The sequence below is a fragment of the Gasterosteus aculeatus genome, chromosome 1 (assembly GCF_964276395.1).
Source record: "Gasterosteus aculeatus chromosome 1, fGasAcu3.hap1.1, whole genome shotgun sequence".
In the NCBI taxonomy this organism is placed as follows: Eukaryota; Metazoa; Chordata; class Actinopteri; order Perciformes; family Gasterosteidae; genus Gasterosteus; species Gasterosteus aculeatus.
The window spans coordinates 18,749,199-18,766,293 of record NC_135688.1 but is presented as its reverse complement, the minus strand read 5'-3'; the positions used below and the strand labels follow the sequence as shown (position 1 = coordinate 18,766,293).

At 43.5% G+C, this 17,095-nt stretch overlaps 1 pseudogene; it reads left to right on the top strand.

Moving 5' to 3' along the window:
* The first annotated feature begins 10,870 nt into the window (after window positions 1-10,870).
* LOC144388749 (uncharacterized) lies at window positions 10,871-16,727 on the top strand (annotated as a pseudogene).
* The last annotated feature ends 368 nt before the right edge of the window (window positions 16,728-17,095 follow it).

Sequence of the window (17,095 nt, the reverse complement as noted above, 5' to 3'; positions counted from 1 at the left end):
AACATTGGCTGTCTAGTAAAAATAACACTTACCTGATTAGGGGAAACTTCAGGTTGACAAGTAGTTTGAGAATCTCTTCGGCTCAGTTAAATTTGCCTTCACACAAGATGTCCGACCACCACGCCCGCTTTTAGTGCCGACTCCAACTCAGAAATCACGTACAAGACACCAAGGCGCATGCGCGCAGTCGTAAAAAGTTTTCGTAAAATAAAAAAAATGGGGCTCAACTCATAAATGCTTGTGAACTGAAAATACTTTTTAGGGCAACGTCAGGTTTGTTTGGCCTGACACGTTTTTTGTTAGTTGTTTATGGCAAAGCTTTGTTTTTGAGTCAGATCAATTAGAAAACCTTTATCAGATCAACAATTGCTAGTTGTTGTTTTATGAGTGTAGATTGATGCTTGATGTGTGGACGGAGAGAGATGATAACTATAACTTGTGAAAAACTTTCTGAAAAACAAAAGTTTACTCATACGTAGTTTGCATAGTTTACTATATACAACACAAATATTACTGTATTAACAGTGTTTCTCCTAGGATTACTACTTCGGGGGGGTGCCATTTTTTTGAATCGCAGTGAAAGGACGACTCGGACCACCTTCATTGGGGCCACACAGGAATAGTAAACATAACAAACAAAGAGGGCAAGGAAAGAAAGCGTTTTAGGGTAGCATGAGGGTGATGGGTTGGCTGCTGTCACCAGCCTGGCCATGAATTAGAATTAGTTCAGTCGGGGGGGGCATTGTGCGTGGGCTGAATGCTGGATATTGCGTCGCTATGTGTTAAGTGGAAACGTGCTGCGCATCTCTCAGTGTGACACCGATACCGCCTCACATGAGAGAGTGTGAGCAGAAACATGACAATGGAGGACAAGTGATTAGCCGTGATGGATGAGTTGTGACTCTGTGATAAAAGCCATGGGTGTGCGGAATATTGAGAGCCTGGTATGCACACACACTATAAAACAAGTGAGAGAGAATGTTCAGAACATTACAAGCCTGCACACTGACAATATGGTAAAGTTTAATAAAAACGTGTAGTCATGAATCTAAACTTGCCCTCCAACATACTTAACATTAGCGGTGAACAAAAAACAGTCTCTGACAACAGACTAGAAGATATGAACACTCACTCTTATAGTTATAGTATAGTTCTGGCTCATGTATAACAGTCGCTGAGACGTGAAAACCAGCAGAGCATTTCACAGAAGACTTCCCTAAAACAGGCTGCTCTCTGCGGGCCGAGATGAGGCCGACCGCCCGCTGCTGGAGAGCTCTGGCGGTCCCGTTAACTACACCTCACAGTACTCGGGCTGCGACTGATGACATTTCACGAGTCCACGAGAACACAAGTCTAGACAAGAACGCATGTTGAGTCTTAAAGATTCTCCCTGTCTCAAACGCACACACATACACACACACACACACACACACATACTTTGGATTCCACCAGCTGGTAATGGGATATATGAAAAAGATGGGTAGACCAAATCTCTCTAATGTTTCTCTAAATAACACACGCACACACTCAGTGGATAATCTCTGACCTACATGGACACATGTTACAACAAATGCATAGATTAAACATACGTATGCGTTGGATTGTAAACATGATGAAACAATGTTATTGTTGAGCCTCCCACCCTAAATACCTCCAACAGACAGACACACTGTTTGATCAGTTTTTTTGAGGTCTGCGGTCCTGGTGTCATCAGAGAGCTCATTCCACCATTTAGGAACCAGGACAGCAAAGAGTTGTGATCTTGTCAAGTGTTTTACTCTCAGTGAGGGAGGAACAAGCAGTTTGGCAGATGTAGAGCAGAGTGTGCGGTTTGGAATGTAGGGTCCGCACCAAACTTCACAAAACCACTCCAGCAGCTGATTTCATGGAATGAAAAACCAAACAAGGAAATTACCCACTGGAGTAAAGTAAAGCATCTATAAAAAAAAAAGCATCTATCTATCTTTTCAGGGGCGTTCAAGAGGACGGATGGTTCATTATCATGTTATTCACTTTAGTGCTATGTATTTCCCAGGTTTTTATTTTTCTCCCAAAACAATTAATATTTGTAACTAGAAAATGCATTTCCTGCTGAAGAAAGTTGAAGGGAATTTTTATACATTTGCTGAAAATACAGATATTAGAAAAGCTGAAATTAATTTGAAATTGCTGAAAATACAGAAATGGGAGAAGCGGAAAGGAATTTCCACAGATTTGCTGAAACTAAAGAAATGAAACAACTATAGAAGAAAGAATATCAAAAATTGATGAAAGTACAGACATCAGAAAAGCTGAAATTCAATAGATTCAATAGATTTGCTGAAAATACACAGTTGAGAAAAGCTTAAATAAATTACAAGAAATTGGTGGAAATACAGAAATGGAAGAATCTGAAATGGACTAAAAAAATATTGGAATAAAAAATACAAGAAAAAAATTAATTTATAAATTTAAATATTGCTGAAAATTCAGAAATGACAAAAGCTGAGTTGAGTCTTAAAAAATATAATACTACTATATAATAATACTACTAAAGTAATATTAGTAGCAATTGTAATTTTTGCAGTAATAATATATTATTAGAATAAGTAGTAGTTTTAGTATCAATAGCAGTAGAAAAATAGTGTTAGTAGTACTACTAGTTGTATCATTTGTAGTACTAAACTGTTAGTCATTGTAGTATTTGTAGTAAAATGAGTAGTAGTTGTGGTATTAATAGCAGTATAAATACTGGTAGTATGTTTTCTTATAGTAGTAAGAGTAGTAATATCAGTTGCCGAGTCACTGCTACTGGTAGAAATAGTATTTTTAGTACAACTACTATTAGTATTAGTAAGAGTCATTTAGTATTAATACCAGTTGAAATACTAGTAGTAGTATTAGTAATGGTAGTAGCAGTATTAGTTGAAGTAGCACTACTAGTTGTACTAGTGATATTAGTAGTTGTTGGGTGTGGGGGGGCAGAATGTTAGTCCTTCAAACTATTATTCGATAGACCTCATCACAAACACTATAGTAAAATTCCCTCCATGGGGGTTATATTTTAAAATGTTACTGTTTAATGTTACTTTTAAAAGGCATTGGGGAAGGTAGAAGGAGAGAGCACACTAGAGAGAGCAAAGGTGAAAGAGAGGGATGAAGGAAGAGAGAGAAAGGGAGAGAAAGTGAGGAAGGGAGAGGGAGGAACGGAGAAAGAGAGGGTGAGGAAGGGTGGAATGGTTAAAAAAAAGGAGAGGGGGGGATGGCAGGAGAGAAGAAGAAATAATGAGGAGGAAGAAAGAGGGGAAGAATGGAAATAGGAGAACAAAAGAGAGGAGGAGGAAGGAAGAAAGAGGGCAGGGATGAAAAGAGGATAAAAAGAGGGTAAGGAAGGGAGAGGGGGGAAAGAGGGAGAGAAAGAAAGCAGAGGAGGAAGAGAAAAGAGGAGGAGAACGAAAGAGAGGAAGAGGGAGGAATGGAAAGAGGGTGAGGAAGGGTGGAATGGTGAGAAAAGGAGAGGGAAGAATGGAAGGAGAAGAGAAGAAAGAAAGATGAGGAAGAAAGAGGGGAGGAGGAAGGAAGAGAAAGGGGGAGAAAGAAAGAGGCTGAGGAAGGGAGGGGGAAGAGAGGGAGGAATGGAAAGAGGGGGAGGAAGGGAGAGGGGGGAAAGAAAGAGGGGAGGAATGGAAAAAGAGGAGGAAGGGAGAAAGGAGAGAAAGAAAGAGGGGAAAAGAGTAGGAGGAAGGGTGGAATAGTGAGGAAGGGAGAGGGGGGAAATGGAAAGAGTGGAGGAGAAAGAAAGAGAAGGAGGAAGAAAGAGAGAGGGAAAGCATATCTGTGTTCTGTGACTCCACTAATCAACTATTATGGATCAGCTGTGTGACACAAACTGACCAACTGACAAACTGCAGCGTGTGTGCTGGTATCCACGGTAACGGAGCACCTGCTCAAAAGGACAGACAGGACAGCGAGTTACACAGAATCCACACCTCAAACAAGTGCCCTCTAGCGCAAAACAGCTATCTAAAAAATAAGGGTGGTGAGGAAGAGATAGAGAGGGAGAGGGGAGAAGAATTAGACAGACAGACTGACTGAGTGAGTGATTAACAGTGAGAAGAGGTCAGGGTGGAGGGGGGGGCGAGTGTCTTTATCATCATGGTCTGTTAACAGAAAGCATAGCTGCTTCATGTGACTCCACTAATGAGGTAATAGGAGCAGCTGTGAGTCACAGACAGAGATACTGCAGCGTGTGTGCGAGTAACCACGGCAATGGCGCACCTGGGCTCATTAACGAGCTGCTGCAAAGGGCAGAGACAGGACAGCGAGAATCCACACCTCAAACTGTGAAAGTGTCCACCAGCGCAAAACTATAACAGCTATATAAAAAATACAACGTTGTTACGCAGGGAGGTTTTTTTTTTATGTCTGTCCGGTAATAAATACGGCTCCTGTCGCAGTTTACAAAACGTGTACCTTCTGGATTTTTTGAGAGATATGTTGGCAGATTTGTATTGGAGCCTATGTGGCTTTTAGCAGAGGTTGTGTGACTGTTGGTCTCCGTAGGCCAAAACTAAAGAACTCTGGGATTCCATAGCCACATGACTACAAGCAGCACAACCATGCCATCATGTTAAGCTAAAAATGAAGCCTCAAAAGTATATACTTTGGCTCTGAGGACCGAAGTTCCATATTTTTTTAACCAGATTCTGACGCTGCCCCACACTCTAGCATCTCCAGGTCTCACTCTAAGAAACGCAACGGAGCGAAGAACTAGTGAAACATCAACAGTGATTATGAAAAAAGTAGAATAGATATCAACAAGTAGTTTTTTTCATAAAATAGTTGAGACTTTTAAGAGGATTTGAACACGATCTCCATTGGAAAACCATTAGAAGAAATATTCATGATTACTGATTTATATAAATTCAAGCTTAAGAGGTAGAAAGCTGAAAAGTCATAGCTGGAAAGCCGGAAAGGAGATGAATATTTTAATATTGGAACGGTTTTAATAGCTGAAAGTGTGAAGGAGTTGAAAGGTGCGACGGAAGAAATAGAAGAAGGCGGAATAAAGATTCGAAGAACAATACTTTTGCTAAATGCATTCCAACAATAATGATATGTGAAGATTGAGGCCATAATTAGCTGGCCATAAAATAACAACCTGCTCTATCAGTGGCCCTGATTGACTCCTGTTATTCTCCCAACAAAAGAACCGATAGCAGGATCGTACAATTCTAATAATAGTAAGCAGCTGGGACATGGGACATGGAACAGCTGGGGTTTTGAACCACCAACCTTGTGGTTCCCAGCGCAGCCTCTCTACTCTAGTGTTTTGATGGCTGAGATGAAGGGAGGAGCAGAGAAGTTGTTGACTTTGAGGTGTTGCGAGGTGGAGTATTGCAAAACCATACCAGCCGGGAGGATGTAAGCCTGCCGCTGGCGACAGATTTGTTGACAGGAATTGTAAACGGGCACGTCAGGATGATCCACAGCAGACAGGTGATCAATGGAAGCTGTTCAGTCAGCTGACAACGTTAGCTAGATGCTGACCAGAGGGCGGTTAGCCAACAGCTAGCTGGAAAAGCAGCAGTCAGACTGCACAAGGACAGCTGAGAGGCTAACCAGGCAACCCCCCTGGATAGCAGTAGCAAGAGCGAGTTAGAGTATTCAGCAAGGAGCTTGCTGGCTCGTCGGTAGTCGCCCTGCTAGCGAGAGACTGAAAGCTAGCCAGCTAGTTGTCCAGGGAGTAGACGGTAGCAGGTGAGAGCAGGTGCAACAGGTAAACAGCAACCAAAGCGAGGCGTTGCAGTATAAATAAATAAAAGAGATGACAATGTCCATGTATGGTGGCCATGGTACGGTAATTACATTAAACTAAAATGTAGGTTAAATTGTGAATTTGGTAGAAAAATCAGGTAGAAAAACCCAAAACTGGAGCAGCGTTGGACTCGCCTGCACCCCCACTCTTGACGAACTAAACAAAACTACAGATGTGGGCAACAATAAAAAGGTCAGGAGGTCAGGCTTATGAATTCTGATCGCCAGTTCTAACTGAAACATCAGACCCAGTAGTGGATGCCTATCTTACGATAGAGCAAAATATGATGAATTTAATATGAAATTCATCATAGTTTGCTCTAACAGACCAAGCCACAATCGTTTAATCAATTTTACCATAATATATCAATGTCGAATACGAACCCTGTCATAGCAAGAAAAGTGATTCTCAGTAATATCATTTTGTTTTCCTTTGTTCGTCTCCACTTGTCTAATTACAGTTCAAGTAATCTGCCATGAGGACAGCCCAGTAAAACTAAAGTACCCGCACTTCAGCAAATTTCTAATTTGGCTAACAAGCAATACATTTGACTTAGACATCTCCTCAGTCGCCCTCTGAGAAATCATCTCACACAGATGCCATCTGAATCTAAACACCGTTTTCTTGCCTTCCTTATTAAAAAGCTCCTGCTGGCTTGCTCCCAGATGGATTGCCTCAATGACAGAAAAAAGGTCTGTAGTTCTCTTTTCCTTTTATAAATAAATGAAAATCTAACCACATGACACTTCAATGTGTAGTCCGTAGTTGGATAAACAAACTTGATTGTTTGTTTGAACGGACATGATTTTATTATTTTCTGATCCGCCGTTTTGGGGGTTAAGATACTGAAAGGCAAACGTGTTTGTTAAAATGAACAGTCTCAAAAAGTAACTTTTTTTGTTGTGGAGGAAATGATGGCAGTTCAATCAATAACTTGCAAGTTCTGATTCCATCATGAAGTTACCTGACAATGATGAAACAGATCTTTTTTGGCCTCTGTAGACATAACACTGACACATGTGATTACAAGAAGACCAGATATGACCTGAGGTGATCCATCAGAAGAGCTAAGAGAGAATACAGACTGAAGCTGGAGGGATTCTAATCCACTGCAGATTCACTGTCAGGGGACGCGGGGAAGGCAGGACTCAAATGCAGAGTTTAAAGCAATAAAGACTTTAATAGTCAAAATTCAAAAAAGCAAAAGGCCAACGGGCAAAAACACACACAGGAACAGGGGGCAAAAAGGCAGGCAGGAGCGAGGAACATCCTGGACGATAGACAATGACACGACAAGTGACAAGAGACACACACTGCTTAAATACACTAGGGAGGTGCAGGTGATTGGACACAGGTGGAAACAATCAGACAATCACAGGGGATGACAGGACCAGGCAGAAAGTGAAGTTACCCAGGGAGACACGAAGCAGAAAACTACAAAATAAGGCAGGAAATAAAACCACAACGTGACATTCACAGAGCATGTTGCACGCCTGAAACACATCACAGGATACCAACAGTGGAGGGGCATTACAACCGGCCAACCCACACTTGCAGATGAGCCGAATACCTTCTATGCCACCTCTCATATGCATATGGTTCCAGGGCTCTGTACTGAGTCCCCTGCTGTACACCCTCTTCGAATACGTCTGTGTGGCCTCCCAGGAAAACACTAGTATCATCAAGTTTGCTGATAATACTACGGCCATTGGAATGATCACTGGTGGGGCACAGCCTTGTCTCATCTCCCGTCATCAATACTCCAGCTTTCCTCGTCCCAGCTGTCAGTCTGTCCCTTAAACAAACCCAGCTCCTGTCTTCTCTCTGCTACACTCTTGCCGTCCAGCCACTGGTTTCACCTAGCCAAAGAAGTCTGCCACCTCGTTCCTCGGAGATCAGCTGTGAACTTACCAACTCCTGTGTCGAGCCACGGGTGTCACACAGTCAAGCCTGTCTGCCTGCCTTCTAGTTGCGCAAGCGGCAAGTTACCCTTCTGAGTGATACCAGAACAGAGTGCACGGGTGCGCCCCCCCGCCATCATGTGACTGTTTCCTGTTGCCTTTTTTTCTGCGAAGAGAGGTGCGGGAACTTGTGGCACTGGTGTCAAAATAATAAGCTCTCCCGTAACACAGACAAGACCAAGGAGATGATCATTGACCCAAGTAGCAAGAAGTGCAGCACACGCTTCTTTACATTGTGAGACTACGGTGGAAAGGGTGAAAACCTTTAAATTCCTCGGAACACTCGTCGGCCCTTTTTTTATTCTCCCTCTAAGGGCCACCACTTTTTTGTACTCTTCAGACTTTTGGTGGTATTACACATCCACAACTTTAATTTTGTGTCGTACAATTTTTTATTTTTTATTTTTACACATATGGATGTGGATTTCTCAACTCACAGGAACGTGTGCTACCAATGTGGAATCACAAGTGTCAGTTTGATCTGGTTATTGATATGTTTAACTTGAACATTCATTCCAACGCTGGCCTCCCAAACAATCGGCCAGGCGAGCTCCTCCATTACAACAGAACAATATTCTATTAAATCTGACTGACAGAGCAAGAATACATTTTATTCAGTGCGATCTCTGTTCTTAAAGATGCAACATCTGTTTCTTTCAAGTACCTGAAGACCAGCACTGTTGGTAGGAAGGATGACGTACCAGCTGATTGTAAAATTTAATTAAAATGCATTCACGCTGCATAATACAAGCAGAATTGAAGGACAGATGCCAAATAAAAGTGACCATATGGTGGAAATAAGTGTTATTTTGAAGTTTCAAAAAATATGTATTTTAATTAAGCAGTGCAGTTGTCATCTCATTGGACTTTGTAGCTTGTTATTTCCTTCCCTTTTCTTGTTATTCTTCATTAAACTATCTACAATCCACAAATTGTGACCACTTCAATTAGTGTGAAATAATATCTGGTGTTTTTCCTGACAAAAATCTTCTAATTTTGTATGACGTCACCATCCAGGGGGCAGCAGGGTGGTATGATGGTTAGCACTGTCGCCTCACAGCAAAAAGGTCCTGGGTTCGTCACGAGTAAAATGTAGGTGTAGTTTGCCTCAATTGGGGAGAACATAAAAGTAACTGAAAACCTTAAAATCACCTACACTTTATCAAGTCTGCATGTTCTCCCCGTGTCTGTGTATTGGCTGGGATTGACCCTGTTAAAAGGATAAGTGGCATAGAAGCTGACTGGCCACCAGGAAAGCTTGCAATCATGTCCTTCGTGAACTTTAAAGTGGGCAGACAGCAGAAAAGATTCTATATGGCTATTCTGTGTGTGGCCTATTTCAACCTGAAATGAGAAGAGTTAAGAACTTCCTCACTCAATCACTAAACAGACACAATGTGCTTGGTCTGAATCCGACTGGGACCCTTTTTTCCTTACTAACATTAAAGGGCTCTTTTGTCAAAAGAGCAAAATTATTATTATTGTTATTAATTATTATTATTATTTTTAAATCTCAATGTTCAAACATTTTTTATATGGAACAGAAGTCTATATCATCTCTAAATTATACCTTGAAACATTGTTTATTTTGCAGATACCATTGGATATTATTTGCTGCTTGCTTCATGTTTTATGAATGTTGAACGTTGAGCATTATACGTTTTTGATAATGTCCTTGAGAGAAATCAAAAGTATTTCAAACTAGTTTGTGATGAAGTGTTTATTACTAACTAACATTATTATGAAAAATCATATAGCAGAATACCAAAAATCATCAAACATGAGCCATAAGCAGTCAGAGAATTCAATGACTCAATTCAGCTGAAAAGGGTGAGTTTCCTACTCCCGAAAAGAGCAAGAAAGTTATGAAAGAAATGTTAATACACATCACAGAGGTTTGTGTTGTCCAATCAGAAGGACATCCAAAGGAACCTCAGCAGGCAAACAGGTGTAGAGGAATGCACACTTCGACCCCCTCTTCGCCCACTGCTGGTTATTAGGGGGAATGCAGGTGAAGGACACTTCCCCATTGGCTTCACTTTCCCGAGCCACGGGTTGCTACCAGATCGCAATGAGGGTTCCCGATTAAATAAAGCTAAATTAACTAACAGGATTACTGCTAGTGGATTACTCATTATTATTACAGTGACTGATCCAATTACCAAGTAACAAAAACGCCAACGGTCTCCTTTTTAAGTGAAGGTGTACACCTCTTTGAATTCCTCTACGAGTGAAGTCTGTGTCAGTGACTGTAAAAATCGAGTATTGAGAAGTGGGTGGAAACGCCTGCAGTGAATGCTTTCTGATGAGCCCATGGCAAACGCAAACACTGTCAGCTAAAATAGAAAGTTCAAGTGTACTTGAATGTTGTCCCGTACTTGTGTACTTGTGAAGAATGAGCAAAAGTCAAAACCAAACAGACGAGCGGAGGACATGAGGCTGGCAAGAGAACAAGGCCCAGATTTATAAATAACCAAAGTACGTCAGGATACTGCCTTTAGCGTGTGGCTCCTCTGGCTTCCCTGTTAGTTTGGCGTGCAGGACTAGCAGCTGCTGACAATAAATAATGGGTGAGAAGGGAAACCGATGGAATGCCAATCTGCATAATTTGGCACCTCCACCTTCACTTGCTGCTGCCTTTTAATTGACTGCATTCTTTCTGCATTTTGGAATTCTTACAGAAATTCATGAACTGCAGATTTTATTCTATTTTTAGTTTAACGCCTTTAAAAAAATGTTTCAACTTTCTTTCATGTTTAAATCAATGTTCTTAACTATTTGTAAATCTGCTTGCTTTATGCTTAGATGTTTTTATATGAAGTACTTTGAATTGCCTTGTTGTTGAAATATGGTATACAAATAAAATTGCCTTACCATGTCTTGACACATTGAACTGATTTCTGATACGAAAAAAAGGAAAAGAATAAGCATATGGACTGACCGTGTAAAAAATCTCTCAGCCTGGGGAAAAAACACAGGAATTGACAGTATTGTTGAATGGAAGTTTTACATTTCAGAGATGGCAGTACCCAGGAGACCAATATTAAACCCACCTGTCTAGAAGAAGTAGTGCTCATGAAAACCTCAATATGACCCAACCACCACATGAATAATGGAACACGCTAACTACTGTCCCGTGTTTGAGACGGTGGACGTGTTTGCATGTGTTGCTATCCACAGCGTGGAGAGGACGCTGGCGCTGTTCTGTTCGCCGCTTCTCCGCCCGTCCGTCCGTCTGCTACCGTTTTCCTTGTCTGTTTGTTTGTTTGCGTTTGATGTGACTACCACTGGACAGTCGCTGCACCTCGGGACACCCTCTCTCCTGGTTCCCGAACCCACCTGGATTCCTCGACCGGACTCTCGCCTCTTCGGCTAGCTGTTAGCTATCACGGAGCTTCCAGTCCCTTCGCTCGGCACCATGATCAAATATTCAACTCTGCAACTGGTCCAACTCGTCAACTACTTCATTCCATCCTGCATCCCAATCATCAGACAACTCGGACTTCTACGTCGACCCCGTTACATCCACAGAAGTTCTCGTCACAAGTTTGTTTTCTTACAGCACGGACATTTCATTCCATCCATCTGGTCACCTGCACGCTCTGTCACACCGGTCCCACGTCATCAGAATGCTTCCCACTGGCTCTCATAGGACTGAACGCACCATCAGGCTGCACAGAAAACCCGGACTGGACTACACTGCTTCTGTCCCCGCTCAACTGCAACACCCCGACACCCCACGACCACACGCGCTGCTAACCTGGACATCCTCAGATCTCTCCAGCCTGCCCCTATCCTACCACCCTCTTGCCATGCCAACTTTGCCCTCCTCAACACCCGATCCCTCAACAATAAAGCCCCCATTCTCCATGAACTCATCCTGGACAATTCACTGGACTTCCTCCTGCTCACTGAAACCTGGCAACAACCCAACAACTACTTCTCCCTCAACCAAGCATCCCCCCCCAATTTCGGCTATCTCTGCAAACCCCGCCCCTCCCGGCGTGGAGGGGGGCCTCGCTGTCATATTCAACAAAAACTTCAGGACCATCGAACTCACTTTGCCCACAGTCACTTAATTCGAATTCCTCGCCTTCAAAACCCGCTCCAACACAGTTATTCTCACTTACCAGCCACCAAATTCATCCTTCATCTCCGATCTGTCTGAACTCCTTATCCTAGCTTCATCTTCCCCGCTACCCCTACTTCTAGTGGGCGACTTCAACATCCACATGGACTCCCCCACCTGTAAACATGCCTCGGATTTCTCTGCTCTACTGGACAACTTCAACCTCACCCAACACATCACCTTCCCCACACATAATAAAGGCCATATTCTGGATCTCGTCTGTTCTGCCATCGTCCCGGTTCTGAACATTCAATCTTCCCCCTTTGCCCTATCTGATCACAAACTCATCCATTTCACGATGCCTTCCCCATCACCCCGTCTGAAACTCCCCAGATTCATCTCATTCCGCGACGTCAAATCCATTGATCCCCTCCATCTCTCTGACCTGCTATCTGCTACCCTCTACCTGGACCCACCCCCCACCTCGCCCGATGACCTCACCAACCACCTCAACGCCACCCTGTCTGCCTCCCTCAACGCACTGGCCCCCCTGAGAACCAAAACTGTTTCATTCAACACCTCCTCCCCCTGGTTCAAACCCCACCTCAGAAAACTCAAACAGACCAGCCGCCAACTCAAACGCCTCTGGAGAAAATCTTCACTCACCGTTCACCTTGAAGCCTACAAATCTCACCTCATCATCTACAAAGACGCCATTACTGCTGCCAAATCTCACTACTTCTCCAACATCATCAATGACCCCACCCGCAACCCCCGAACACTCTTCTCCACTGTCAACACTCTCCTCAAGGCTCGAGCCAATACCCTCACTGACCCCTCGCCTGATCTATGTAACTCATTTCTTCAGTTCTTCAGTGACAAAATCACCACGATCAATAATTCACTGCTCCCTGTGTCTGACCCAGCAGCAACCACACCAAGCCCCTTTTTCTCCATCCTGCTGGACCCCTTGTCCCCTCCTCCCCTACACCGCCTCTCCCGGTTCGACCCTGTTGACTCGGCAACCATTGCCAAACTCATCAGCACATACAAGCCCACCACCTGCTCCCTGGACCCCCTCCCCACCACCCTGCTGAAGTCCTGCCTCCCTGTGCTATGCCCCTACCTCACCGACCTCTTTAACTCCTCACTGTCCCCTCAGCCTTTAAAAAAGCTGCTGTCACCCCCATACTCAAGAAACCTGGCCTAGACCCCTCCTGTCTTAATCACTACCGCTCTATTTCCAACCTCCCCTTCCTCTCCAAAACCCTTGAACGCCTTGTCTCCACCCAGCTTCAATCCCACCTACATTCCAATAAACTGTTTGAACCCCTTCAATCTGGCTTTCGCCCCCTACACAGCACAGAAACTGCACTCCTCCAAGTCCTCAATAACCTCCTCACCTCTACAGACACCGGAGCCCTCAACATCCTCATCCTCCTGGACCTAAGTGCAGCCTTCGACACCGTGAGTCACACTATCCTGTTCACCAGACTCCAAGCCATCAGTATTGAAGGTACTGCACTTAGCTGGCTCCAGTCATACCTCACGAACAGATCTCACTTCATCTCCCTTCACAAAAACTCCTCTGCCACATCCACAGTTACACAAGGTGTCCCCCAAGGCTCTGTACAAGGTCCACTCCTGTTCATAATCTACTTATTCCCTTCGTCACTTCAACCTGGACTTCCACTGCTATGCTGACGACACTCAGATCTACCTCAGCACCAACACCCCTCACAACCCACCACTCTCCCACATCAACGCCTGCCTCTCTGCAATTAAAGCCTGGATGCAACAGAACTCTCTCAAACTCAACAGCGACAAAACACAACTCCTCCTCATCGGCTCCAAATCTACCCTCACCAAAACCAACAACCTCACACTCAACATCGATGGCATCTCTGTTTCCCCCTCCCCCCAGGCACGCAACCTTGGCGTAATATTCGACTCCACCCTCTCCCTTGAGCCACACATCCGTCAACTGGTCAAAATATCCTTCTTCCACCTACGCAACATCGCAAAAATCCGTCCGTCTCTCACACCCCCTACAGCAGAGAAACTCATCCACGCTTTCATTTCCTCCCGTCTTGACTATTGCAACTCACTCCTCTATGGCATCAGCAACACATCCATGAATAAATTACAGGTCCAGAATGCAGCTGCACGACTACTCACCCACACCAAATCATGGCACAATATCACCCCAGTCCTGAAAGACCTCCACTGGCTCCCCGTCTCCCACCGGATCTCCTACAAAATCTTGACCCTCACCTACAAAGCCCTCAACCAACTTGCACCTCCCTATCTCTCTGAACTCCTTTCCCCCTACCAACCTCATCGGTCCCTCAGATCCACCTCGGCCAGACTACTTTTCACCCCCACATCCAAACTCCACGGCTTTGGGGACAGAGCATTCTCCAGGGCAGCTCCCAAGCTCTGGAACTCACTCCCCATTCTCAGAGTGAGACTCCGACTCCATCACCACATTCCAGTCCCGCCTCAAAACACATGTTTTCTCATCTGCTTACCCGTAGCCCCCTCCCTCCCTTCCCCTACCCTTCAGTCTATGTAGTTGTATGTGATCGGCCCGTATATGTCGCCCCTCGTGTCTTGTCTCCTGCCTGTCTGCCTCTCACCATCCCCCCTTCGACTATGTTAAAGCGTCTTTGAGACATTTAGAAAAGCGGTATATAAACCCAATTATTATTATTACTGCTGCTGTAGCACTATCCACTTAATCCAATTTGTATCACATGCCTTGTTCCATTCCCTTCACTCTCTTTTTGTTTCCCTCTGTTTGTTCCTTACTACCTATTTTCTCTTGTTCCTATCCCCTCCTTTCATATTCTACTATCTCTCTCCATTTACGCCACTCCATATGTCACGGCTACACAAACAATCTCTTTCACAGCAGACCTTTTGACGTGTCATGGTAGGAAAGGCACAGGTATTAGTAGTTACACTGAGTATAGCTGAGTAGGGAAGGGTGTATCTCAGGATCCTTCTTTTGCTGAATGTAAAGGATGCCTCAAGGAGGATCATCAAATCCAGCCAAAGGACTTTTCTTATTTCAAGAATCCTTTAAATGCTAAAAGATAAATAACTTCTTCATCTTTTACCACAACAGTCCAGAAATGTTTTTCTGGAGGGGGGAAGAAATTGGCTATTTTAACAAACTTTATACATGATAATCAGAGAAATTCCTCCCACTCTTAATTAAGAGTTTATTTCAACAAACTATATTTGTTGACTGTTGGAACAGATCGGCTAGAATAACCAATTATTCTGATTTTCTTTCTATTCATTTTGATTGAAGAATTAATTGGTGGCAAAAGTACAGTTAATCATTATGGGGTGTAGTAGTGGCTTCAAGAAGATCATAACATTTTTTTCACATCTAGCATTATGAGTTAAATGGGTTAGGGTTCCTTTTCCTCAAACCAAAGTTAAAGATGGCTTGAATCATTTGTTGTGTTTCTATTGAGTTTGTTTCAGAATGTTATTTTTTTTAAATCTTTTGTCTATGTTCTATGGTAGCTGGATGGCTGTAGATCACCAATTAGAGATTTTTATGCGTTTTTAATTGTTAGAGTATTATTACTCTCCAATGGCACGGTCAGGCCCTGTCTCTTTAGAACCTGGAAGCATTCTTGGGAACCACTGTTGGAAAATCTTAAATAATGTTTCATTATTTAAAATATTTTTACATTTTTCCGGGTTCAACTAACGGTCAAGGTGATTTGTGTGTCAATGTCCAGATAGTCTCATTGAACGCATAGTGTAAAGGTTTATATTCTCCCACAACAAAGTGACCTCTAGTGATTAAGAAGACTCTTTGCTATTTCAATACCAGTCCAAGATCTTGTGCAGACCTCCCTTTTCTTTAGTATGTGTATGTGCTACTTGAACTATCACCGGAGAAGAAAACCTTTGAGTAGCCTTGATGCACACTTGTATGTGTGTCAATTCTGTCTGCTACTTTCAAGGTCCCGCGTAATAATTTTACTCGGGTGTTGAGTAACATTTTTCTAAGAAAGACCCACAGTGAGCGAGCAACCTTATGCTATATGCTAAATGCTATATTCTGCCCTCATGCAGTTAATTATTTACACCTGTACTTTTCCAACCACGACAAGTAAAACTGAAGTCTCATCAGTACAGGCTGAATATTGGACCAAGAAAAACTTGTCTCTGGTCTTGTTTGGCAGTTTGAGTCTTAATTTAATTTAACCCTTTCTACAAATTCACTGTAACATTGGTCTGTTTTGTATACAATGTATTATGACAATATTTATTGTATCGTATTTGTCATTTGTTTCTTTGTGGTTGCAAGGATGCTCAAAATGTTTTTGTTTAATAACTTGAGTAAAAGAATAGATTCAGTAGATTCTGGGGGGTCATTCATACAGAGTCTCAGCCTTGTCCGCAACCGGACCCACGGTTGGTCGACAACAGGACAATGAAAAAGTTGACAACTGGACCCGGGCCGAGGCGTTTATTTAGTAGTGGCGGGTTTGGGCCGATGCTGGCCCTGGTTATTTTCGATTATCGCCCAGTGACGGTAGTGTTGCACGCCGGATTCTGGGGCGTCATTCATCCCGAGTCTCAGCCGAGTTGGTGTGCCGAGCTTAAGCCGGATCTGGGCTACCTGGTACGATGTTTCCTGGACAAATTTCCTTCGGGACAATAAAGTCTATCTGGGCCTGGGGTGCGGCAAGGCCTCCTTAATCCTCCAGAGCGGCGCCACAGGGCTGTAGTTTGTCCTTCAAAGCACACCTGTTTTAATTTCCTGACATTTTCAAGACCCCGTAAGCTGCGAATTGTCTCTTCCTCTCTATTTCTTCATCTAACCGTCTCTCTGTCCCTACCTCAGGTTCTCCATTCTCCCATGCTGTGACCATATTTGGCCACTTCCTCCCTGTCCTCCTCTTGACCTTTTAGGTCACTAGTCTCCTTTTTCCCTCGCAACAGTTTAATCCCCCTTCTCCTGACCTGCTGCAGACAGAGCTGGGGTGCAGAAAAGATATGAATGAGAAAAACGGATGAGTTTCTAAAGTTTCCCCCTCTCCAAAGCGTCAGATGATAAGAGAACCATTACAGCGGAGGATGATAGGTAATTACGCCGGTTTCGTGATACGCTCCGCTTATCTGGGCTTTCCCTCTCCTTTCATTGCTCATTCTTTCTCTTCTGTTTTACTGACTTAAGTCTCATAGCTTCTTATTACCTGCAACGTCCTCTTTTCATTTAGGATGCATCTCTCTCTC